The sequence below is a fragment of the Anomaloglossus baeobatrachus genome, chromosome 3 (assembly GCF_048569485.1).
Source record: "Anomaloglossus baeobatrachus isolate aAnoBae1 chromosome 3, aAnoBae1.hap1, whole genome shotgun sequence".
NCBI lineage: Eukaryota > Metazoa > Chordata > Amphibia > Anura > Aromobatidae > Anomaloglossus > Anomaloglossus baeobatrachus.
The window spans coordinates 373,140,287-373,167,609 of record NC_134355.1 but is presented as its reverse complement, the minus strand read 5'-3'; the positions used below and the strand labels follow the sequence as shown (position 1 = coordinate 373,167,609).

General features: G+C 45.5%; 1 long non-coding RNA gene across 1 annotated transcript in view; it reads left to right on the top strand.

The window, feature by feature from the left end:
- LOC142296495 (uncharacterized) overlaps positions 1–26,221 on the top strand; it is a 68,748-nt gene extending 42,527 nt beyond the window's left edge. Inside the window, exons 4-5 of the long non-coding RNA XR_012751641.1 lie at positions 22,441–22,494; positions 26,158–26,221. This is a non-coding gene — a long non-coding RNA (uncharacterized LOC142296495). The remainder of the gene's footprint in view (positions 1–22,440; positions 22,495–26,157) is intronic.
- Positions 26,222–27,323: the final 1,102 nt, after the last annotated feature.

The following is a 27,323-nucleotide window of genomic DNA, read 5'->3' as shown; positions in this document are numbered from 1 at the left end:
TTTTTTTCTAATTTGATTTCCAAACAAAAATGTGTTTTATATATAGATTCTAGTTAACAAAAGATGGAACAATATTCTGGATAAGTTTCCAAATGTGAAAATACATTAAACACGTATGATTTAACAAGTCTGACCACTTGCAGAAACAGATGTGCTCAGTAATGTTTTCCATTAAAATAAACTTATTTGGGACACGTTACTGTGGTTTGTGCTGTTTATAGTAACATTGTTTATGCGCTTCAGAAAACTAAGACAATTCAATCAAGATTACTGTGCGATCTTCAGTCATACATCACTTACACAATACAGCACATTAAGTGTGGTTTTACCTTTGGTGAATCCACCATAATACTGTATATTCAGAAGTCACATAGGCTGCTATCCCCTATATACCACATAAGCATGGCTTGGCACTATTATGCTGCAAGGAAATTTTAACCAATTCTCTTTAGTAATTATATAGAAGTTATTGCTGTACATTATATATAATAAAGTATATCTATCATACTGGCATCTTAAGGCCCTGTCACGCACAGAGATAAATCTTTGGCAGATCTGTGGTTGCAGTGAAATCATGGACATATTGTTCCATTTGTACACAGCCACAAACCTGGCACTGATTGTCCACAATTTCACTGCAACCACAGATCTGCCACAGATCTGCCACAGATCTGCCACAGATCTGCCACAGATCTGCCACAGATCTGCCACAGATCTGCCACAGATTTATCTCTGTGCGTGGCAGGGCCTTTAATGTTAGTACTGTAAATCCAAGTTTAGCCTACACATCAACTAACATAAGGCAGATGCAAGATGAACCGGTCTGGCAATGGACTGCATAGCCCGCAACACAGTATCAGAATCAGAATCAGGACATGATTTAAAGCACCAATCCAGCGCTGAAATAAAAAAAAACACTGGAGTGATGCTTTAACAACTGTAGCAGAGCAGAGAGCCATTGGCTCCTTACTCCACCACCCTTGGCTTGCGGCCTGCCCAGAGATTTCAGCGAGGAAGAACACATCACTGCTCGACATTTGTGAGTTGAGAGCGGTACGGTATTAATTTATTTTTATTATTTCCCAGGCATAAGGGGATAAATATTATTACAATCACTATAAAGATACACAGTGGAGGGCAATATTGTAAGGAGGCATAATGGAGGGTCATTCCTGTATCATTATAAGGAAGTACAATTAGGGAAATAATATAAGAAAGCACCATGGGGGTCATTATTATAAAAAGGCACCCTGGAGAGGTCATTATTATAAGGAGGCACAATAGGGCAAATATTGTGAGGAAAAACAATGGGTGGAATTACTATAAGTTGGCACATTTGAGGTATTATTATGTGAAGGGGTGGCAGTAGCCCCAAAACCTCCCTGATGACCTAGCTTCATTTTCTGGTAGGAAGGTGGGTTGGGGTGGAATTCCATAGTTCACCACTAGATGGTACAGTGTCCTCATAATTGAGTTCAGGGGGGAAGGGATTATTTCAGGGGAGATAGGGGAAGGGCAGAAGTGAGAAAAGGGAAGGATATAGGTTTTCAGAAGAGTAGTGAAGAAGACAAGGAAGCAGGAGGCTGCAGAGTAAACACAGAGTGGAGGGTAGTCGTATCCTGGAGCAGAGAAAGTCATCCTGTTCTTTGAGGACTGGCAAGAAAAAATGTTGCTGAGGTTCCACAGAAAGAGGGAGGTCAGAATGGCCAGAGCACCCATATTCGCAGGGAAAGGGACTGGTAAACCAGAAGGCCGATGAAAAACTCTGAACAGCCGGTATAGTGAGAATAGCAAGAAAATGGATGTGTCTGGGAAAAAAGAAGTGCCCTGTCTCAGAGGAAGAAGATGTCTACCAACTAAATAAAGTGAAGATGTTGAATGAGTCTGACTCCGGAGTCTGCCTCTTCTTTATCAGGACTGTATACTACTCCAGAGGTAAACTCCTCAGCATTCCTGGGGGCTGGCATCCTCCTGCCACCCCTGCAACCCTCATCCCTTTTTCATGAAGTGAGCCGGTCGGGGACAACACAACTACATCCCCCAGCCTCGGCAGAGCCCCCGGCCGTTCCTTCAATTATAAGGAGTTTTAATGCAGGACATTATTAGGCTATGTGCCCACGTAGCGTATTTTTATGCAGTTACACTGCGTTCTGCACTGCAGCGTAACTGCATGCATCCTACGTTCCCAGCACAATCTATGAAGATTGTGCCTAATCCATGCCCACGTGGCGTATTAGTTAGAACCAAGCCGAAGCGCTGCGTTCTAAAAAGCAACATGTCACTTCTTTCATGCGCTTTGGATGCAGGTCCCTCTCTGTCTATGGCAGAGGCTGCATCCAGAGCGCATGAAATCGGCTTTTCATTACAGACTGTTTCTGCAGCGATTTGAAGCGCACGTGTGCTGTTCAAATCGCTGCAGAAATTTCTGCAGGGACAGAACGCAATGTGGGCACATAACCTTATAAGAAGGCATATGAGGGGCTTTATTGCAAAAAAGATGCACAGGGGAACATTGTTGTAAGTAAGTGTAACATGTTTTATTATTATAAGGAGGCACAGTAGGACACATTTATTATTAGGAGGCATATAATGGCATTATTATTAGAAGGAGCCATAGGGGAACATTATTAATATAAGGAGGCATTGGGTGATTATTATGAGGAGGCACAAGGGGGCATAGTTATTATAATGGGTAAATTATTGTTATAGGGGGCTGAAATACTATAATGAGACACAGTGGAGCATTATTACAATTACTTTATGGAGACTTAGAAGGGTAATATTTCAAAGGGACACAGAAGGGGCAATGTTAGGCCCCTTTCACACGTCAGTGATTCTGGTACGTTTGTGCTTTTTTTTAAACGTACCAGAATCACTGACATATGCAGACCCATTATAATGAATGGGTCTGCTCACACATCAGTGATTTTTCACTGCACGTGTCTCCGTGCGGTGTACCCGCGTGTGCGTGATTGCCGCACGGAGACATGTCCATTTTTTTCTGGCATCACTGATGTCTCACAGACCACGCAGTGGTGTGGTCCGTGAAACACGTGCCAGAAAAAAACGTGCATTTAAAATAAAAAACATTTTTACTCACCCGGCTTCAGCCGCGCTGTCTGCAGCCCGTGCAGCCTGCTGCTTCTAAGCCGGCTCATTACTGTCGCGCATATTCATGATGCACGACACAGCCGACCCGGAAGCAGCTGCTGCAGGGGTCAGCGCCGGCCGGATGCTGCACCGTGGGAGCGATCAGCACCATGGAGAGCGGGAGCGCGCACAGGTGAGTTGATTTCTAAGTGCAATCACGGGCCACGGAGAACGGAGCCCGGATTGCACTTAGACAACCCATGTGTGCCGTAATTCACGGCACACGCAGGGACATGTGCGTGTTTTACACGCCAGTGAAAAACGTCTGTGTTTTTCACTGACGTGTGAAACGGGCCTAAAGGTGTGGAGCACAAGGTAAGATAACTATTATTTTGCAAGACACCTAGGAGGCACTATTATATTGTATGGTAGTGGTTATAACAACTATATGGTTTTTGTAGAGCTGGAGGAATGTGAGGCCTACGCTGGAAAAGCAATAAGTCAATATGTCTGTGTATTAATTTTAGCAGAGACAAGTCCTCAATGGAAGGAGAGATCATGGTAGTCTGCCCTGAAATGAAATGTAGTGAGTCACTAGATTTATATGTCCACTATGCACATACCTGGTCTGCAGAGCACTCTTGTACAACTGATATCTACGAGAGATGATCAAATCAATCTGCTGTGAATTGGCTTGAAAATAAATTTCAACAATTTGTGATTTGATTCACGTGGTTCACAAAAATAATGCCCTGTACCATTTTATCCATGGCTGAAAATTGCATCAGCTAGAGAATGTGTCGCGGGCGGAGGAGGGGACGCTGCGCTCTCCCACTGCTCGGGTCCGGCTGCTGCTACTGCCGCTGCTCAGTGGTGGCTCGAGCAGTGGGCCTGATCCCGGGGACTCGAGCGGCGCTCCTCGCCCGTGAGTGAAAAGGGGATTTGATTGTGGGGATTGGATATTGTCCGTGACGCCACCCACGGTTGTGGTGATATTGGTGACACCACCGCTGCTCTGGACGGGGATCCCGGGAGCGATGACAGGGAGCAGCCTGGATGTTAGTTCTCCCCTCCGTGGGTAGGGGGTTGGTTGGTTGTCCCGGGGCCTGGTGATGTGGGTTTGGGGGGAATGGCAGGCGAGTGTTATGGTTGCTGTGGCTCAGGAGACTATGTCCGGATTTCTTGCTACTGCACATGTGCAAGCGCTGGAGACTAAGTCCTATCTTGGAGCCATTGCACATGTGCGGGTGACATCATCGCTGACACGAGGTCACATGTCTCTGACACCTTCTAAGCTGATTGGTCGCTGGTCATGTGCTTGTGACGCTTTGCTCGGTGATAGGCCAGCGTGACGTCATTGCTGTCATTCTGGCAGCGGATTGACTCTGGTGTCCTCCATCTTGGATGAGGCACAGAGTCTATATAAGATCCTGACGCACGCCGCCCGGTTCATGCATGAGGTTAGACGCCCTGTGCACGTCTCTCTAGGCATCTCTCTGTCTATGTTAGGTGAGCGCTACCGGCAGGGTAGCGTTCTTATACCTTACAGCTTCGGCTGCAGTCCGTATCCTTACCTCTTAGTGGAGCGGACATAGGCAGGTGCTTGTGATTCTACTCGTAGGTGGACGTTGCCGCTAGGGTAACGTTCCTTATACTGCGTCTGGCAGTTGTTCGTATCCTCGCACACTAGGGGAGCGAACAGAGGTAGGAGCTTTGTGCGGCTTATGCTGCTGTCCGTCTCTTTTGCACCACTAGAAGAGCGGACCTAGGCAGGTGCCATATCTAGTGGTTCGTGTCCTCGCACACTAGTGGAGCGAACGCAGGTAGGAGCTTTGTGCAGCTTACGCTTCTGTCCGTCTCTTTTGCACCACTAGAAGAGCGGGCCTAGGCAGGTGCCATATCTAGTGGTTTGTGTCCTCGCACACTAGTGGAGCGAACGCAGGTAGGAGCTTTGTGCGGCTTACGCTGCTGTCCGTCTCCTTGCACCACTAGAGGAATGGACCTAGGTAGGTGCCATTTCCCACTCACTGCTTTTGTCTCTGTGATCTTTAACAGAGATCATTCCACACACCCTCCAAGTAAGGGAGGAATTGCTTTATTTTCTAATTATATTCCTCTGTGAGTTTAACAGAGGTATTGCACTCTTGTGCTATTATTTTTTACAGTGGCACACTTATATACCCCTTATCCTCTGCCATAGTCTGCAGCAGAGTCTTTGCACGGTGGACCCTGACTGTCTGACATTCCTTTAGGTTTTATTATCAGACAGCCCCCCGTAACAGCGGGGGGGGCCTGGTGAGGTGCAGGGTCGCGGGGGCAGCGCTGTGCCGCACGGCACTGTGGTACTCACTCAGCCAATGATGAGGACACAGTTCTCAGTAAAACACACGGCTGGATGGACGGGTCCCACAGACGGCTGCGGTGTTTCTCCTCCCGGCAGGTTGATGGTGACTGCCTTTCCCTGCACCTGTGTAACGTGTACTGTTCCAATGGGTTCCCACCGGTAACCCGCTCCCCAGCTTGGATGGGTGCTGAAGGAGCCCCTTTTGCCCGCAGGCTCTGGCCCTGGGAACTTTAGCCTTGGCGGTGACTGTGTTTCCCTCTCTCGGTTGGACGGTTGCCTTCTGACGGGACTTGGTTGCTGGGAAACCCAGGAGGTTCCCTTCGCTAACGGATTTGGCAAATTCACGGCGACTCCTAGCCTTGCCGGGGTCCGTAAGCCCCTGCCGGATGGTGCTGGCTTCTCTTTGCGTACCGGTCCGGTACCGCCGGGCCACCGCCCGTCCACGGTCCTTACGGCTAGCTCCAATAGGCCACTCCTGCAGACGGTCACCACAGTCTGCCAACCTTGCTGATCCGTCCGGGCCACACACCCGGACCAACTTCAGGCTGCTTAACTGCCACTTTCCTCCTTCCACTTTCACCTCCAAACTCTATCTGCCTCTTTTCCCGCCTCCAGGACTGTGAACTCCTCGGTGGACGGGACCAACCGCCTGGCCCACCCCCTGGTGTGAACATCAGCCCCTGGAGGAAGGCAACAAGGGTTTTTGTCTGACTTTGGTGTGCCTGACCGGGAGTGTGGGGTGTGTTGGTGTTGTTCTGTGACGTCCTGGCTTGTCCAGGGCGCCACAAATGGGCTTACATGTAATCTATGACATCACATAGTGTAGCACAGCCAATTAGGGAGAATTATCACATGCACCACAACTCATAATTATAGAAAGAGAGGGCGGGACTTAGCTATGGAGAAATAAAGTTGCACATTTATCTGCTCCCATTCCTGGACTCGCTCCAATTCATGCCAGACTCTACAAAACTGGCACAATATTGCTAATGCTGGCAAGAAGAAAGAAGGAATCACTTCAGATGAACTTGTAGCTTTCTACGGCATCTTCAGCAACTATTACTCATTTCTTAAGAGGCCAGCTTCCTCCCTTCCCTTGCTGGAGGGATCTAAGATGGCGTCAGCTCCTCCTGTCCAGCGACCGCTCACCTTGACATCCAACGATGGAAGCGACAAGGAAGATCATATATCTCTCCCACCATCTGCAAGACAGAAACTGAATGCATAGATATGATTTCTCCGGGTTCCTTAATGGCCGCTTAGGACAGGCTTTCTCCTCCTAAAATAGCAGACTGTAAACCCACACCTCCAATACTGGGGTGTAACTCCTATGTTCAAGATGAGTCCTGACCCCAGTTCCCTCATCTCAGATGTCACTCACCCCTCCCTTGTACCCCATAGCCTGGAGTTTGGGCCTCCTGCAGATTCTCTCAGCTCTGCAGAGAGAGAGGGGATCTTTTAATGCGGTACTGTGCCCTTGTTCCCCTGGGCATTCAGAAGGGATTCTACAATATGATCTCTCTCAGTGTGAGAAAGTTTGGAAAGACCTTAGAGCCCGCATACGAGCTATCCCAACCAGGGAAGATATGGAAAACTACATTTCTAGATGGGAATCTTCATGTCAAGTCTGAGTCCATAAGAGTGGAGCTGCAATAATTAACAGAAAGGGTATCTTCTGCCGAAAATCACACAGCTTCTATTGCACAACAATTGGCTATTCATGAACATGCTATTTCCTCTCACTCATTTCACATGGAATATATGACAGATCTTATAGGTGACATTAAAATAGAGGAAGATGTCATAAAATCAGGATTTAGAGGGCTTTCTGAATTGGTTGAACAACATGACCTAGATAAGACTTTACAACACCTTATTTTTTACTCAATTCTAGGCCTACCTTTTGAGGCCGGGTTAGAACTAGACAGAGCACACAGACGTCTAGACCTTCGTCCTACTGATGTGACAAAAGCACATAACATAATATGCCAGGTTCACAGATACTAACAGAAAGAAAGGATTCTAAGTCTCGAAAGATGGATTCTATCATCGACCAGGAGTTTGTTTTCCAGCTTATGCTTAATTTATTGCGTCACACATTATAAAAAGGAAGGGCTCTGAAACCACTTCTGGAGGTTGTAAGACAACAGAACATGCAAAACTCCTGGGGATTTCCTTTTACTCTCCAAGTTTGTCACTCTGGATACTTGCATATCCTTGGTAACTCAGGCGATATAACAGCATTAATTTCGGAAGAACGGTTCCCTTCCATTGCCATCTCTTCCATAGACTGGCTGTGCTTCCTGAGGGTCCCAAGTTGGACAACATCCTGCAACCATGGGGAGAACCAAGGTGTAAATACATAGGACTCAAAGGAGAATTCAGAAGATGGAGTGACAAGGAATCTGTCTGTCCTCGACCAGACTGAATTTCTTTTCCTCGTATTCTTCGCTCTGTTCATTTTACCAGTTTGTAAACCTGGTTTAATTTTTTTTTAGGGATGATGTCCTATTATAACCCTAGATTGGTACATCAGTGTAGTTTGGGTTAGTAATATTGCCGTAGTACATTTACAGTATACAGATATCTTACTCAAATATGTTTTTTGCCTTATTTTTCTCTTTATTACATAAAAGCTGCGGTTGGTTCTTGATTTGTGGGGAGTAGTCTTCTGTAGAAAGTCTGCCTCCTTCTATGGGACCTTCACTCTGTCGGGCAGATGTAGAATATATCTTTCCCCTCATTCCTCACTTTCTTCTTTCTATCTGCTTCTCAGTTCTGTGTTTGGAAGTGCTCCCTGGTCCCTAGAATTTTTTTGAGGTGGAGGGATCATCTCTAACTACTTAGGTAACCCTTCTACCTCTCCCCCTTACCCTCGTTTCATACTTCTACTATAATCATCCCTTCTCTCATTACTTACCTATGGCTTCAATTAAAATTAGCTCGCTGAATGTGAGAGCTTTTAACGTACCACAGGAGCACTCACAGTTCTTTATTTTATGCTTAAACAAAGAGTCCAAATCCTTTTACTGCAATAGACCCATTTCAAGACAGGTCATATAACTATTCTAAAAGACAGAAATTTTTTAACCACAAATCCCTGGCTCATACCCTTTTTGATTCTGATATTGATGATCAGGGCAGATTATCTTTGTTAAATCAAGAATAGCAAATTCAGTTTGTTTGATAGCCAACTGGTGTCTTCCTAATATCTCTCTTTAATTTTACAGAAGGAGTTCTGATCACAGGTGGATATTTCAATTTCACTTTGAACCCCTCAATAGATTCTTCATCTGGATGGGGTACTGTTCCAGTGAGACAACATTGTTCATTGAAAAGGATCCTCCATGCTCTCTGGCTGATTGACATCTGGTGTATTTTAAAAAAACAAGGGAAAGACTACACCTATTTTTCTCAAGCCAACAACTCATGCAGCCGCATACATTTCTTTCTTTTAAGTCACCATGCTCCCTCGTAGTATCCATCTGCTACAATTGGAGACATAATGTGGTCAGACCATACTCCAAGCTTTTGGGCTTGGGAAATGAATGATACATTTCTCAAAACTAACTGTAGTGCCGGCTCCCTTAGTACGCCGGCGCTCCTCTGTGTCCTTGCATAGTGTCCCTGCTCTTCCCTCTTCTTGCCGTCCATGTGTTGTGCAGTCCCCGACTCGTTCCCCGCCTGGATTCCCACGTGTGTGTCGGTTATATGGTAGCGTTGGCTCCACCTGTACGCTAGCGCTATTCTGCATCCTTGTGCAGTGGCCCTGCTCTCACCTCTTCCTGTCGTCCATGTGTAGTGCAGTCCCCAGCTCCTCCCCCCATGGATGCCCACGTGATTGTCAGCTATTGCTCCCACCTAGGCCACAGGCCCTGCACATGTATTGTGGGGTTTCCTACTCTCCAGCTTAGGGGGCGCGCGTGCACACTTCTATTCCTTTATAGGGAGCTGTGCGCACCTTGCTAAGACTGGTTTCACATCAGCGTTTTTCAAACTGCAGCACAAATGGATTCTTTGCCGAAAAGTCGGATCCTTAACAAATGCGTTGTCATTTCAATGCATTTTCAATGAAATCGCGGCAATGTGCGGTCACGTGCGGTTGCGTGCGGCACACACTGGATCCGCCGCTTTGCGGTATTTTACCTTTTTTCAAAAACGCTACTTGCAGCGTTTTTGTCCTCAGGCAAAATACTCCATGTCAATGGATCCGTTAGATTGTGGCGGTAGCTACAAAGTATTTCAATAGGCGCCGGATCCTGCTGTACAGGAAGTGATCTTATCCTGATAGACAGGATCCTGTTTTCTGTACTGAGCATGCCCAGAAAGCAGCCTGGCATGATCAGTACAGAAATCTCTCTCTCTCTCAGACAGAAGACCAGGATCGTGGAGGGGTGAGAGGGAGTAATAAAGATGGAGTTCCTAAGTGTGTCTGTGTATTTATTTCTAATAAAGTATTTTTTCTCTGTGTGAAGTCTTTTTTTAACCCTTTATTGGAGATTCTTAATGGCCAGGTCAAACTTGGCCTGACATTAAGAATCTCGAGCTTTATACCAGCTCGCAAAACAAACCTGGTATTAACCCCTTATTACCCAGCATGCCACCCAGCACCAGGGCTACTGGAAGAGTTGGATACAGCGTCAGAAGACGGTGCTTCTATGAAAGCGCCATTTTCTGGGGCGTCTGCAGACTGAAATTCGCAGCAGGGGGGGGCAGATAGCTTGGGCCACCCTGCGCTGCGGATTCCAGTCTCCAGCTGCCTAGTTGTACTTGGATGGACACAAAAATTGGGCGAATTTGTGAAATAATTAAAAAAAGTGCTTCCGTATGTTTTTGGTTCCCAGCCGGGTACAAATAGGCAGCTGGGGATTGAGGGCAGCCCGTACCTGCCTGATGTACCTGGCTAGCATACAAAAATATGGCTTTATATAGGGTTATGTCTTTGGGGTTTTTGGTTTTTTTTTATTTTTTAATGATTTTTTAAAAAAAAAAATTCGACAGGGGCTTCATTCATCAAGCACCCGGACATTTTACTGCTCACTGATCCCTACTCCTAACCACACAGCCAGCAGAACAATTAATCAGATCAGCTGACTCCAGTGCTGGCTGATTACTTGTTCTGTGTCCCGCTGCATCCATCGCAGAGTGTGCAGGCTGTGAGGTCAGCTGAGTTTGGCTGGCACTGGAGTCAGCTGATTTCAACTCAACTGACCTCACAGCCCGCACACTCTGCGATGGATGTAGTGGGACACAGAACAAGTAATTGGCCGACACTGGAGTCAGCTGATCTGATTACTTGTTCTGCTGATTATGAGGTCAAGAGTTCAGCTGAGTAAAGATCAGTTGGCTACAGTGCCGGCCAAACTCAGCTGAATTCCACAGCCCACACACGCTGGATGCAGGGGGACACAGAACAAGTAATCGGCCAGCACTGGAGTCAGCTGCTCTGAACTCAGCTAAACTCCTAACCACTCAGCTCGCACATGGTCACACGTGATCGGCAGCAGGCAGTGATTGCTGTTAACCTGCATCCATCGCAGTGTGTGCGGGCTGTGAGATCAGGAGTTCAGCTGACTTCCGATCAGCTGATTCCAGTGCCGGACGATAAATTCTGTGTGCAGCTGCATCCATCGCAAAAGCCATAAAAAGTAGAAGCAGAAGGATCCGGTAAAATAACAATTGCGGTTGCATGCGTTACACATTCAATCCACAGGATCCAGTCATATGCAGTTTGCGTTCTTTTGCTTACAGGCAAAAAAACGCTGATGTGAAACTAGCCTAAGATGTCTCCAGCTATATAAGGCCTCTCCCCCGATGGAAGGCGCCAGAGCCTGCTGAGGTCCATGCCTGGTGTTCCCACACCACCCTGCTGCGGTCTAGGTCTGTTGTGCCTGAACTACCCTGATGTCCTATGCCTGATAAGCGGTGCCTGATGACCTGTGCCTGATGATCTGCGTCAGTTGATGACCCATGGCTTATGTCTTATGCCTGATGACCCATGCCTGATGACCTGTGCTGATGTCCTGTGCCTGATGTCCTGATGGCAGTCTCTCTGTCATACATAATGTTTAGTTAGCTATTCCCTGGTACTTTACAGGGCCAGCTAGAACGCGCCAGCTGGATGCGCCAAATCTGGGGCGGCTGCCGGTTGTTATTCTTACCCTGGGGGGGCAATACCTATGTGATCCCCACGGGGAGAATACTAACCCCTAGCTGTTTGTTTTATCTTGGCTGACTATCAAAATTGAGGGGATCCGCACGCCGTTTTTTAAAATTATTTATTTATTTATTGTACTGCATGATATAGACCCACCCACCGGCGGCTGTGATTGGTTGCAGTGAGACAGCTGTCACTCAGCGTGGGGGCACGTTTGACGGCAACCAATCATAGGCGTCGATGGGTGGGGGCAGCAGTGAATACGAGATGGAATAATGTGAGGCCGGCATTTTTAAAAGCAGGAGAAGCCAAAGCCGCCGGAGCAGTGTGACAGCCGTGCAGCGCCGTGCAGGTGATCTGTGAGTATGAGAGAGACCAACAGAGAGTGAGAGGCCGACCGACAGACGGACAGAGAGAAAAAGAGAGAGAGACCAACAGAGAGAGAGACCGACAGAGAGAGGGAGAGACTGACCAACCGACAGAGAGAAAGGGACCCACAGACAGAGAGAGACTTCACCGATGGCTTTCCCGTCTGATGCTTCCCTCCCCGCTGCCCGGTGCTTCGTTCCCCCGCCGCCTCCCCGCCCGATCCTAAATTAGGACCAGGCAGGAAGCACAGCACCAGGGGGCGGGGAGCGAAGCACCGGGCAGTGTTGAGCAAAGCACTAGGGAGCGAAGGACCCAGGCGGGGAGCGTGCATCAGCTGATTGCTTAAAAAAGACGGCGACTTTTTACCGCCCAGCTTTTAAACAATCATGCATCCATTTCAGCCTTTCACTCAGCCCCCAGACCACTTTGTAGGGTCCAGCAGACAATTACATGCATTTCCTATTGACTTGCATTGGACTCGCTACTCGTAACGAGTACCTGAGTATTAGGACCTACTCGTTAAGAGTATAGCGAGTCCAAGTATTTCTCTGCTCGCTCATCCCTAGATGGAATGCATATTCAATAGCAGTTTACAATGCGCCCATTGTGGAACTGGGCTTTACCCTCCTCCTGAAATTTGCCGGTCTGGAACGTAAATTTGTGTGTAAGCCAGAATAGCGAGAGCAGATTTTGTCTTGGATGGCAGACAACAAGGTTTGTTCGCATTTCTCAAGCAGCAACAGATCTTCCATGACCACACAGTGTACTGTGGATACACAAAAGGCTGGCCCATCCAATCCTCAAGCTAGTCCTCCTTCCTTCCCCCATCATCAGTCACAGGAGACATATGACCCCAAGCTTGGCACTCTGAGGATCTGTTTTGTATGTATCCTTTGGTTGTCTCTGGCCTCTCATCGTGCAACATTGAAGAGAGACGTGAGGTGGCAGCATGCGTTGATGCTCAAGTATTTGAGGACCAGAAGAAAGCCACTTTAAGGGATATGATTTACTGTCTCCAGAGGTGGAGGCTGATGATGATGAGACACAGTTGCCATCAGGTCAGCCTACAATCTCAACTGGTAAGGAGGATGAGATGGAAGACGAGGTGGTCGATGATGAGTCCACTGATCCGACCTGGACCATTGACATGCATAGCCAGCACAGCATCACAGAGGAAAATGGATATGTAGCACCAACAGAGGCACCAAGGGCTAGCGGTTTGCTCAGAGTGAGAACTGGATCAACTGTTCCGAAGAGCACCCCCACTGTGCCCAAATCAGAGCAAGGGGTTGTTTAGCTGCAGTCTGGAAGTTTTTTCTGAAAGTCCTTCAGAGAAAAACATTGTAATCTGTAGCATCTGCCATCCAAGTTGGGTAGAGGCTAGGGCAAAGGCAAGCTGAGCACCACCAGTATGCAGAACCACATGGCAGCCAAGCACCTCAGTAATAATAATAATAATAATAATAATAATCTTTATTTATATAGCGCCAACATATTCTGCAGCGCTTTACAATTCAGGAGGTTCATATACAAACAAGTAATAGTTATAGAAAATACAATAATTATAGCAAAAAAGACAACACTGCTCATAAGAGATTATATCTACAATGAGTTGGGGGGGGGGGCAAGTTACAGGTACACTACTCATTTCCAATGACTAACCAGCCATCTCAAAGAAATGGGGGCTAGGTAAAAGCTGCCTGAACCAATTAGCCTATTTTTCAGATGCTTTTGGGTGCAGTAGAGTTCGATGGAGAGTTATGTTGTGAGAAGTCATGGAGAGACTATGTGAATTTAATTTTATTAGGGAGAGTGATAGGCCACCCTAAAAAAATGTGTTTTTAGGGAGCGTCTGAAGCTGAGTAAGTTATGGTTCATCCTGGTTTCTTGGGTCAGAGCATTCCAGAGGATTGGTGCAGCTCGGGAGAAGTCTTGGATCTGGGAGTGGTAGGTTTGGATTAGTGTGGATGTTAGTTGAAAGTCATTTGCAGAGCGTAGAGAATGGGTAGGGTGATAGACAGAGATGAGGGTGGAGATGTAGGAGGGTGCCACAGTGTGGAGAGCTTTGTGGGTGAGAACAAGAAATTTGAATTGGATCCTGTGAAATATGGGCAACCAGTGCAATGACTGGCACAGAGAGGAGGCATCCTAGTAACAGTTAGCCAGATAGGTGACCCTGGCTGCTGCATTAAGGATGGACAGTAGACGAGAGAGTCTAGTTAAGGGGAGACCAATTACAGTGGAACCTCGCTTAACGAGTAACCCAGTTAGCGAGAATTTTGCTGAACAAGTAAAGCTTTCTGTAAATTTGTAACTTAGTTTACGAGAAAGCTTTGCTGTACGAGCAAAATACTCACCGCACACACTTCCGTTTCCATACCTCCACCGCGCTCTAACCCGCTCTTGCAGTGCGCACAAACGCACACAAGCACGCACAAACACACACAAACAAACACGCACACAGATGCATACAGTATTATGCTCACCTTACCTTCCATCGCCGGCCTCATGGTTCTTGTAGTTCGCCGGTACATCGCGATAAGGGAGGAATCCTCGCGGCGAACTGCAAGTTCCAGGAGGCCGGCGATGGAACGGAAGGTAAGGTGAGCGTAATATGTGTACCTTCCGTTCCATCCCCGGCCTCCTGGGTCTTGTAGTTCGCCAGTATAGGCTGTGTATCGGCAAGCATCGCGACGAGGCAGGAACTTCCCCTGTCAGCCGCTACTCAAAGGCAGCGCGCTTGCCGATTAGAGGCAAGCAGCTCCTGCCTTTGACGTCAGCGCTCTGGCAGCGGAAGTTCCTCCCTCGTTGTGATGGTTACCCGATACACATCCTGTATCGGCGAACAGCAACTTCCAGCAGGCCAGCGAGGGAACGGAAGGTAAGGTGAACATAATATGTGTGCGTGCGTGCTTGTGTGTTTGTGCGTGTTTGTGCGTGTTTGTGTGTGTTTGTACGTGTGTGGAATGGCACAATAGGGGACCAGGATTGGACATGTAACAAGTTGTGGAACGAATTGTCTGCATTGCAATTATTTCCTATGGGAAATCTTGCTTTACTGAACTAGTAACTTGGTTAACAAGCACAGTCCCAGAACGGATTGTTCTCGTTAACCAAGGTTCCACTGTAATAGGGAGTTGGAGTAGTCAAGGCGGGAGTGGATTAGGGCCACGGTGAGGGTTTTTGTCGTGTCCATGGTAAGAAAGGGGCAGATTCTAGAGATGTTCTTGAGGTGCAACTAACAGCAGCGGCCAAGAGATTGTATATAGGAGGTTAAGGAGAGATTGGTGTCGAGCTTTGTAATTTGCAAAAGCCACTAGCAACATATGAATGTGGGTGATCTGGATGCCACAAGACAGGCTGTGAACCCCTAAATATTGTGCAAACAGGAACGGTGCTTGACTGCATCAGGCTGCAGTAAATGCTAGAGTACTGCTTTGTAATTATTTGCAAAAGTCACTAGCAACGTATGAATGTGGCTGATGTGGAAAGATGGCACAAGTCAGGCTGTGAAAACCAAACTATTGTGGAAACAGGAACGGTGCTTTACTGTATCACGCAGCAGTAAAGGCTAGACTCTTGCTTTGTATTTGTTTTCAAAAGCTACTAGCAACGTATGAATGTGGGTGATCTGGATGCCACAAGTCAGGCTGTGAACCCCTAAATATTGTGGAAACAGGTCCCGATTCCCTACCTAATCCACAATCTATTCCCTCCCTCCTGTGACTTTGTTCAGTGCTATCAACTCTTAAAAGCGCTATTGTATTGCGGTTTCTGGACTGTACTATGGAGGTAGTGACACACACTGCTTTAAACACTGTCCTTGCTCGGAGGAAATGTGTCCATCCGAATGCTACACTGACCTACACTGTAGGTAGCCTTGAAAAGGGCTTTATGTGTTATTAAGAGGCCTACACTTTCCCTAGCAGCGCTTGCGGTATCCCTACACTGATACAATGCTGCAACCGGAAGCAATGTGCTCAAAATGACGGCAGAAGATCTTTTATAGACCCTATGACGCTGAGCGGCCAGTCAATCACAGTAATGCCATAACCAAGATGGCTGCGGCATTACTGTGATTGGTTAGAAGCCCAGCATGTTTATTGGCTGCAAATCAGGCACCAAAACGGCTGAGCGGGACATCGGAATATAGCGAGGCGAATACACCATTACTCGCAATATAATGAATAGCCCGAGTACCATACTATTCTGCGAATAGTGAATAGTAATGAATACATTCACTCATCACTATTGGTAAATCTAACTCCGCCATGAAGGCTAAGACACACAGCGAGTAAAACGGGCCTAGTGTAATGTGATAAAACAAAACCACATTCCACTCGGACCCATGTTACTCTATGGGGCTGTTTGCATTTGAAAATTTTTTCTCTCAGCCCTAATCAGACCGAGAAAACTGCGGGTGTAATCCGATCCGTATTCATTCACATCCATACAAGTCTATGGGTATTGCACTGCACTAGGATGAATACTCCCCGAAATGAACAAATTTGCTTCCAGATGGCCAAAAGTTGCAATATCCACCCAAAGGAACAAATTTTCCTCCTGACACCCAAAAATTGCAATACCCCCAAAAGGAACAAATTTGCCTCTAGACGACAAAAAGTTGCAATACCCTCTGAAAGGAAGAAATTCACCTTGAGGGCTCCGCCACACATCCGTGAAAACCACGTCCGTGTAAAACGGGCCGTTTTTCGGGTCTGTTTTCCGTTTTTTAGGTCCGTTTTTATGGTATGTGTGGCCTGCGTGTGTATCCCGTATGCTAGCCGTATGTGCGTGTGGAATGTCCGTGTGTGCGTGAGTGAAATAACTGACGTGTGTGTGTTGTCCGTGTGAAATGTACGTGTGTGATGCAAAATGTCGTTACTACATGTCGGAAGACAGAGTAGCGGGATGAGAATGAACTCGGGTGAACTTCACCCAACTTCATTCTCATGCCGCGGCTCTGTCTTTGTGCCGTGTACTGATTAGCGGTCACCTGTGAAGGCTTCACCAGTGACCGCTAATCCCCCGAGTGACTGAAGTGTCCCCTCCTCTCTCATACTCACCGATCCCCGATCACCGGCGCTGCACGGCGTTCACACTGTTCCGGCGGCTTTTTCTAATTTGAAAAAGCCGGCCGCTCATTAAACAATCTCGTATTCCCTGCTTTCCCCGCCCACCGGCGCCTGTGATTGGTTGCAGTGACACACGCCCACCACGCTGAGTGACAGCTGTCTCACTGCACCCAATCACAGCAGCCGGTGGGCGTGTCTATACTGTGCAGTGAAATAAATAAATAAATAATTAAAAAAACGGCGTGCGGTCCCCCCCCCATTTTAATACCAGCCAGATAAAGCCATACGGCTGAAGGCTGGTATTCTCAGGATGGGGAGCTCCACGTTATGGGGAGCCCCCCACCCTAACAATATCAGTCAGCAGCCGCCCAGAATTGCCGCATACATTATATGCGACAGTTCTGGGGCTGTACCCGGCTCTTCCCGATTTACCCTGGTGCGTTGGCAAATCGGGGTAATAAGGAGTTATTGGCAGCCCATAGCTGCCAATAAGCCCTAGATTAATCATGTCAGGCGTCTCCCCGAGATTCCTTCCATGATTAATCTGTAAGTGACAGTAAAAAAACACACACACCCGAAAAAATCATTTATTAGAAATAAAAAACACAAACAAATTCCCTCATTACCAATTTATTTACCCCGACAAAGCCCTCCATGTCCGGCGTAATCCACGGACTCCAGCGTCGCTTCCAGCTCTGCTGCATGGAGGTGACAGGAGCAGCAGAATACACCGCCGCTCCGGTCACCTCCATGCAGCTAATGAGATGAGTAGCGCGATCAGCTGCTGTCAGTCAGGTAACTCGCGGCCACCGCTGGATCCAGTGACAGTGGGTAACCTCAGTGACAGCAGCTGATCGCGCTACTCATCTCACTCTTGAAAGATTTGATTATTATTGGTGTATCTATGAATAAGAAAAAGCAGTCCATGGGAGCGAAAAAAATGCATATTCTTTGCATTAAATTCTATTGTGCTGCTATCCATTTATGATCTGTAAAAATCAGGCAGATTCTATGCGCATAGATCTCAAAAAGCTAAAATTGAATATAAACCTGTTTTATACAAGCCTAATATTTCAATGGAAATAAATGTATACAAGAAACATATATGCAAGAAAATAAAAAAAAAACATATTATACCAGAAGTTGTTTAACATGAGATCATTTAAGTGAGAGAGCGGAAAACAACTAAACTCTTTATAGGCTCATACTTTTGCCAGTTTCCACAATTACTGTATTTGAAGTCGTATTTTAGCTCGCATATTACTTTAGGCACCTGGAATAATCAACAAGAACTATATTTGGCAGGTTTTTTTTCACATAGTACCAAGCTGGCATCAATCTGCTGATTAATTTATTTAATTTACTTCCTTTTTCATTTCACTGAATGTAGGACACCTTGTCATGTATTTTAAGATAAAATGTTATTGTTTTTTTCTGTCATAAAAAAGTGTAAGGTTATGTGCACATGGAGCAGTTCTGGTCCTTGCTTCTGGAGCTTTAGTATAAGGCTATTATGTGGTACAGTATCAAATGCCTTTGCAAAGTCCAAATAAATCACATCAGCTGCGTTACCAATATCCAGATTTGCACTTACCCCCTCATAGAACCCCAACAGGTTGGTTAGACACGACTTATCTTTCATGAATCCATGCTGTCAGTTATTATATTATTTTCTGCAATATATTTTTGCATGTCATCTGATGTCAGGCTTACTTGATGGTAGTTGCCTGGATCCACCCTCTTACCTTTCTTAAAAGGCACCAACCCTGCTACAAGAGAGTCTAAAGGCTGCTTTACACGGTACGACCAATTGTGCAATTTCACAATCGATCGTACCCGCCCCCGTCCTTTTTGCGTCACGGGCAAATCGCTGCCCGTGTCGCACAAAGTCAGTAACCCCCGTCACACGTACTTACCTCTCGTGCGACCACGCTGTGGGCGGCGAACGTCCACTTCCTGGAGTGGGAGGGACGTTCGGCGTCACAGCGACGTCACACGGCCGCCGGCCAATGGAAGCGGAGGGGCGGAGATGAGCGGGACGTAAACATCCCGCCCACCTCCTTCCTTCACAAAGCCGGCGGCGGCCGCGTGACGCAGGTGAGCTGCTGTTCATCATTCCCGGGGTGTCACACGGAGCGGCGTGTGCTACCCCGGAAACGATAAACAACTAAATTAAACGATATTATGGAACCTAGCGAGCAGTACACGACTCACGATTTGTGAGCGATACTGCGTCGCTAGGAGGTGTCACACAGGCCGGCATCGCCAGCGATGCTGATGTGCGTCACAAAAACCGTGACCCTGACGATCTATCGCACGATAGATTGTCTGGTGGAAAGCAGCCTTTAAAGCCACTTTACACGCTGCGATATTGTGACCGATATTGCTAGCGTGGGTACTCGCCCCCATCGGTTGTGCGACATGGGCAAATCGCTGCCGTTGGCGCACAACATCGCCCAGACCCGTCACACTACTTACCTGCCCTACGACGTCGCTGTGACCAGCGAAACGCCTCCTTTCTAAGGGGGCGGTTCGTTCAGCGTCACAGCGACGTCACAGCTGCGTCACTGAACCGCCGCCCAATAGAAGCGGAGGGGCGGAGATGAGCGGGACGAACATCCCGCCCACCTCCTTCCTTCGGCATTGCGGGCGGGAGGCAGGTAAGGAGAGGTTCCTCGTTCCTGCGGTGTCACACGTACCGATGTGTGCTGCCGCAGGAATGAGGAACAACTTCGTTACTGCTGCAGCAACGATATTTGAGAATGAACCCCCATGTCACCAATGAGCGATTTTGCACGTTTTTGCAACGATGCAAAATCGCTCAAAGGTGTCACACGCAACGGCATCGCTAAAGCGACCGGATGTGCGTCACAAATTCTGTGACCCCAACGAGATTGCTTGAGCGATGTCGCAGCGTGTAAAGCGGCCTTAAGAAGATGAGATACAGCAGTCTGTCAATTACTGAGCTCAATTCCCTCAATTTTCATGGATGAATGCCATCTGGCCCGGGAGATTTGTCAATTATAAATTTTCTCAGACGCAGGTGTACTTCTTCCTGTGTTAAATTAGTTATATCAGGTGCTGAACTTTGATTTTTGACTTGTTGAATGATCCCTGGAACAGTAATTTTCTTGGTGAACACAGATGAAAAGTGCCTGTTTAATATCTCAGCCTTTTCTTTGACCTCTATATTTAACTTATTATATTTTAAAGGGCCAATACCATACTTTGTTTTCCTTTTGGCATTAATGTATTTAGAAAAAAAATTGGGGATTTATTTTAACCCCTTCACGACCGGCCGATTTTGCGCTTTCCGTTTTATTTTTCGCCATTCTTCCAAGAAAAGTAACTTTTTTATTTTACAGACAATATGGTCATGTGAGGGCTCATTTTTTGTGGAACGAGCTGTACTTTTGAATGAAACCAAATGTTTTACCATATAGCGTACCGGAAAACGGCAAAAAAAATTCCAAATGCGGAAAAATTGCAAAAAAAACTGCGATTGCACTATAATTTTTGAGATATTTTATTCATAGTGTTCACTATATGGTAAAACTGATGTGTCACTGTGATGCCTCAGGTCAGTACGAGTTCATAGACACCAAACAGGAATAAGTTTACTAAGTTTAAGGGGTTAAAAAAAATCAGAAGTTTGTCCAAAAAAAGTGGCGTACGTTTTGCACCACTTTCCGCAACCCGTAGCGTTCTCATTTTTCAGGATCTATGCCTCAGTGATATCTTATTTTTTGCGTCTCGAGATAACGTTTTTAACCGTATCATTTTTGCGCAGATGTTACATTTTAACCGCCTGTTATTGCATTTTGCGCAAAATTTGTGGCAACCAAAAAATGTAATTTTGGCATTTGGAATAATTTTGACGCTACGTTGCTTACCGATCAGATTAATTTATTTAATATTTTGATAGATCGAGCGTTTCTGAATGTAGCAATACCAAATGTGTGTATATTTTTTTATTTTTTTAACCCTTTAATATTCAATAGGGCAAAAGGGGGGTGATTTGAACTTTTTTTTGTATTATTTTTTAAAACTTTTTTAACTTATTTTTTTTATTTTACTAGGTCCTCTAGGGGACTATAAGGATCAGCAGTCTGATCACTCATTCATTTTTCCCGATCAGAGCTGCATCACTCAGACCTGGAGAAATGATCATCTCTTGTAACAGCCAGTACTCGGCTGTTTGTTTACAGTACCTTAGTCATGTGAGCACAAAAGTCATCACATAACTCTGTGCTACCATGACAACCACCAGAAGTCACGTGATCACGTCATGTGACTTCCGGTATCGGCCTGTAAGTAAATTTTCAGTGGGTTTGCGGTTATAATGGCGCTGTCACTTATTGACAGCGCCATTTAAGGGGTTAAAATACACAGGCAGAATACGATTCCACTTGTGCCTTTATGCCGCCCCGTGCCAGCAGCCGGCGCTGCTCGGGTCCGGCCCTTCTAAGGTGGTGCCACCTAGCCAGAGGCACCAGGGCTCCTACCCGTTCAACTTGAACTTCTCTGCTGGACCTACACTTAGCTCCAGCCCACACTCCTCTCCAAACTAAACTCCAAACACTTTCTGCTTGTTTCCCCGTCCCGGGCTGTCTAGACCCCTGGGTAGGCGTGTCCCAACCGCCTGGTAACGCCCACTGGTGTTTCTATCTTTCCCTAAGGAGGAGTGACTAGGGTTTCAGGTCGGCTGTGTGTTCCTAAATGAGGGAAGGTGTTATGCGGGGGCCTATTTGTGACTACCTGGTTTTGCCAGGGTGTCACACCTTACAGGCACACATGTCAGCTGTATAAATCAGCTGAGATGTGCGCCGATTTCCCCAGGCTGCCGGCAGTAGCCGGGGAAACTTAAGAATATGACCGCTAGGACATAATTTTACCGCCCACAGTCGTTAAGAGGTTAATGTCCTTGGCGATTTTTGTTTCAGTAGCTAATTTTGCTAGCTTGATTTCTTTTTTACATTTCCTATTGATATCTTTATACTTCTGAAATGCTATTTCTGTATTCTCAGCTTTCAAGATTTTGACTGCACTTTTTTGTTTTATTATACCGTACTTTGTACAGTCTTATTTATCCATAGTGGTTTCTTTTTATTCCGAGACGTTTTATTACCAGAGGGTATACGCTTTTTACAGGACTCTAGGAGTATACCCTTAAACTTACCCCATTTATGTTCAGTATCCCCAGTTACCATGACTTTGTCCCAATCTACACATTTAAGCTCTTCCCTTAATTTGTTGAAATCAGCTTTCCTAAAATTCCAGGTTTTAGCATTCCCTCTTTTAAATGTTCTATTGAATATTACGTTGAAGCTTACCATATTATGATCGCTGGTGCCCAAGTGCTCCCGGACCCGTAGATCTGAAATTGTATCTGGTCTATTTCACAGGACCAGATCTAGCAAGTTATCTCCCGTGGTCGGTTCATCTACCATCTGAGAGAGGTACAGTAATTGTCTTGAATAGTAGATAAGAACTTACAATTTTTAGCACGATCTGAAGATTCTATGTCCCACTGTATGTCTGGATAGTTGAAAACGCCCATAATAAGCACCAAATTATTGTTATTATTATTTGTTGCCTTTTAAATTTGTTGCAGCATTTCATTCTCTACCTGTTCAGGTATGTTAGGAGGCTTATAGCAAAACTCCAATTAGCAGCTTTCCATTATTTTCTTCCCCTTGTACATTTACCCATACTGACTCTACATTGTCACAACTTCCCGCTACATGCTCATTGAACACAGGTCTTAGGTTAGATTTGATAAATACAGTTAGGTCCAGAAATATTTGGACAGTGACACAAGTTTTGTTATTTTAGCTGTTTACAAAAACATGTTCAGAAATACAATTATATATATAATATGGGCTGAAAGTGCACACTCCCAGCTGCAATATGAGAGTTTTCACATCCAAATCGGAGAAAGGGTTTAGGAATCATAGCTCTGTAATGCATAGCCTCCTCTTTTTCAAGGGACCAAAAGTAATTGGACAAGGGACTCTAAGGGCTGCAATTAACTCTGAAGGCGTCTCCCTCGTTAACCTGTAATCAGTGAAGTAGTTAAAAGGTCTGGGGTTGATTACAGGTGTGTGGTTTTGCATTTGGAAGCTGTTGCTGTGACCAGACAACATGCGGTCTAAGGAACTCTCAATTGAGGTGAAGCAGAACATCCTGAGGCTGAGAAAAAAGAAAAAATCCATCAGAGAGATAGCAGACATGCTTGGAGTAGCAAAATCAACAGTCGGGTACATTCTGAGGAAAAAGGAATTGACTGGTGAGCTTGGTAACTCAAAAAGGCCTGGGCGTCCACGGATGACAACAGTGGTGGATGATCGCCGCATACGGTACTTTCTTTGGTAAAGAAGGACCCGTTCACAACATCAACTGAAGTCCAGAACACTCTCAGTGAAGTAGGTGTATCTGTCTCTAAGTCAACAGTAAAGAGAAGACTCCATGAAAGTAAATACAAAGGGTTAACATCTAGATGCAAACCATTCATCAATTCCAAAAATAGACAGGCCAGAGTTAAATTTGCTGAAAAACACCTCATGAAGCCAGCTCAGTTCTGGAAAAGTATTCTATGGACAGATGAGACAAAGATCAACCTGTACCAGAATGATGGGAAGAAAAATGTTTGGAGAAGAAAGGGAACGGCACATGATCCAAGGCACACCACATCCTCTGTAAAACATGGTGGAGGCAACGTGATGGCATGGGCATGTATGGCTTTCAATGGCACTGGCTCACTTGTGTTTATTGATGACATAACAGCAGACAAGAGTAGCCGGATGAATTCTGAAGTGTACCGGGATATACTTTCAGCCCAGATTCAGCCAAATGCCGCAAAGTTGATCGGACGGCGCTTCATAGTACAGATGGACAATGACCCCAAGCATACAGCCAAAGCTACCCAGGAGTTCATGAGTGCAAAAAAGTGGAACATTCTGCAATGGCCAAGTCAATCACCAGATCTTAACCCAATTGAGCATGCATTTCACTTGCTCAAATGCTCAAATCCAGACTTAAGATGGAAAGACCCACAAACAAGCAAGACCTGAAGGCTGCGGCTGTAAAGGCCTGGCAAAGCATTAAGAAGGAGGAAACCCAGCGTTTGGTGATGTCCATGGGTTCCAGACTTAAGGCAGTGATTGCCTCCAAAGGATTCGCAACAAAATATTGAAACTAAAAAATTTTTTTTGGGTTTGGTTTATTTGTCCAATTACTTTTGACCTCCTAAAATGTGGAGTGTTTGTAAAGAAATGTGTACAATTCCTACAATTTCTATCAGATATTTTTGTTCAAACCTTCAAATTAAACGTTACAATCTGCACTTGAATTCTGTTGTAGAGATTTCATTTCAAATCCAATGTGGTGGCATGCAGAGCCCAACTCGCGAAAATTGTGTCAATGTCCAAATATTTCTGGACCTAACTGTATACACACTGCTTCACTTTTTTTTGTCTTTCCTCTCCTTTCTGAATGTGGTGTAACCCTCTACATTTGTCACCCAGTCATTGCTTTCATCCAGCCAGGTTTCTGTAATGCCCACCACATCATAATCCATGGTTGACATAAGGCTATGTGCGCATGTTGCATCGGAGTACCTGCAGTTTATTCTGCACGTTTTCCTTCCCTTGGTTTTTGACCAAATAGCTTTTGACCATTTTTTAGCGCTAAAAACACATGCGTATTTACCGCATTTTTACTGCGTTTTCAGCGCTTTTTACCTGCGTTTTCACCTGCGTTTCTGCAGATGCGTTTTGTAGATCAAGACACTGAGAAATAAAGTTGGAATAGTCAAAAAGAATGAAAAAAGAGAAAAAAAGGTTAAAATTAACTTTTAATAAAAATATATGGAACATTATCAATTTTAATGAAATAATAGCGGTTATGCACATTTTAACAGAAAAATAGGTAAAGTTTAATATTTTTTATCATTTAAATTTTCGGTTATTGTGTGTGTGTAAAGGAACATTAGAACCCATTAATTTTATGCCAGAAAAGCATGCGTTTTTAAAGCCAAAAACGCAGTGGAAAAGCAGGTAAAAAGCATGAAAAACGCAGGAAAGTTGATTTTGGTTGCGTTTTGCCATTTCTCATTGACTCCAAAGGTAAGGAAACGCTGCAGAAATGGCAAAAACAACTGACATGCTGCTTCTTTTTCTGCATGGTTTTTGACCACAAATATGCAAATTAAACGCAGCAGAAAAAAAAGCAAAGTGCAGACAGGATTTCATCTTTTCCCATAGACTTTGCTGGAAACCAAAAACGCATGCGTTTTAGCGCAAAAACGCTGCAGCTAAAAACGCTGCGGAAACGCAGGTAAAAACGCAACGTGCGCACGTAGCCTAAGAGTCTCCAATTCATTCATTTTGTTTGCAAGACTTCTTGCATATGCCATATGACATTTAATACTATTAACACATTCTTTACTCCTCATCTCCCTACTTTCCTTGCATGTCCCAGTCCCCCAGACTTTCATTGACCCCTACTGTCTTAATGTCTTTATCTGCGCTACCTATCCCCTTATTTGCTCAAATACCCTCCTGTTCCCTAGATCCTAGATTTGAGCGTGTTTTTCTGCTTCAGGTTTTGAAAAGTGCCTGATGGGAAAAAAATATAGTGTATGTCACTACTTTGAAGTGAGTCTTGATGGAACGCACTCTAAACTAGGCACTGTCTAATGAAAGGGCTGCACAAAAGGCTTTAGGAAAAACCTTTTACAAATACTTAAAAAAAAAATCTCCCGAAATGGTGCACAACAGAGTACATGGTGACTCCTTCTGCATCATTATAGTTACTTGACCCGTCGATGCATACGTCCGAAACCAGGGGGTTTTGCAGGGGGGGTTCGGACAGAATCTTCGACAGGACCACTAAATGGGGGGAGGAAAGGGTGAGAGGAACGCAGTTTTACAGCAGCTAAAGGCCACTTTTCAAGTGACTTTTGGTTATTTTAAAATTATTTTTCAAGTAGTCTTTAACTAGCTTCGAAATTTAGATCCAGCAAGTCATTAGTGTGCTGGAAATCTCTTTAAGGGTAGACTGCATTTTCCTTTGACAATACATTAATTTTAATATTCATGTTTCCTGTTTTCTTTTTTCAGCGTAGATTCAATGCCACCACAGATCAGCAGGAAGAAAGTCTACTCCCTTCCAGGGCGAGTTGGGAAATTACTAGTGGCAATTTGTCTGTTCACAGTTTATAAACTACATCTGACTTACTGTATGGTCCTGTTTTCCTTACTGTAAATATAGCCTTGTTTTATGCCTCTCTGGATATTTTTTGAGAAAACACAGATGGAAATAGAGTGTTGACAAAGATCTTGAGAAGAATGTATTCAAAATAAATCAAAATGTATGCAATGCAGTAACTTCTACCCACATAGTAGCATCTATTATGAGGTTAAAAGTGTAGTAAAGTGTAAAATTTACTAGATGAGGCTAGAATAATAGGAAATTTCTAATAATCTCAGACTTCTCAGCTAACTCGCATTTATCACCCTAATATTAAGTATGATAATATGATAACTTCTTGTAGACCAATTATAAATAGTACATCAGTAAGGCCAAGGCCAGATGGGGATCTACTGCGATCCTCACATGACACTTGGCTCACGCTGGCAGCACCGCAGGAGCCGAGTGTCATGCGAGTGTCACTGAGATCCGATCATGCGTTCGGACCTCAGCTGTGGGGGATGAGCCGGCACTGAGGAGGGGAGGGAGGGATTTATCTCCCTCTCTCCTGTGTAGCCGGCTATTGCCATTCTCGCCCTGCACTCGCAGTAACCGGTGTACTGTGAGTGCAGTGCAATTTTTTTTCTCACCCCATAGACTTGAATGGGTGCGAGAGAAACCTGGATCGCATTACAGTCGCAGCATACTGCAATTGTTTTCTCGGTGAAAATAATCTCTCATGGCTGCTGACATATAGGCTAATGTTGGACCGAGTGGATTGCAATGTTTTATTGCATCCCACTCACTCCAATTTTCACGCCGTGTGTCTTAGGCCTAACAATAAAAATTGCAAAAAAGGTAAGTCAAGTCCATCTGTACCGCCCCACCATCGGCCGAATGGTCGGATCCGGACGTCATTGCTCGTGGCTCAAGGGTCTCCGGACCCGGGGGCTAAAGGGTCACACCCGAATGAAGAAAGGGGTATTTACAGGGGAGATATATATAGTTTGTGAATCCATCCGTGGTGTGCGGTAATAGGGAGTACCGCCGCTGCCGTTGGGAGTACCCGGGGTGATGGAGTGGGGCAGCTAGATTA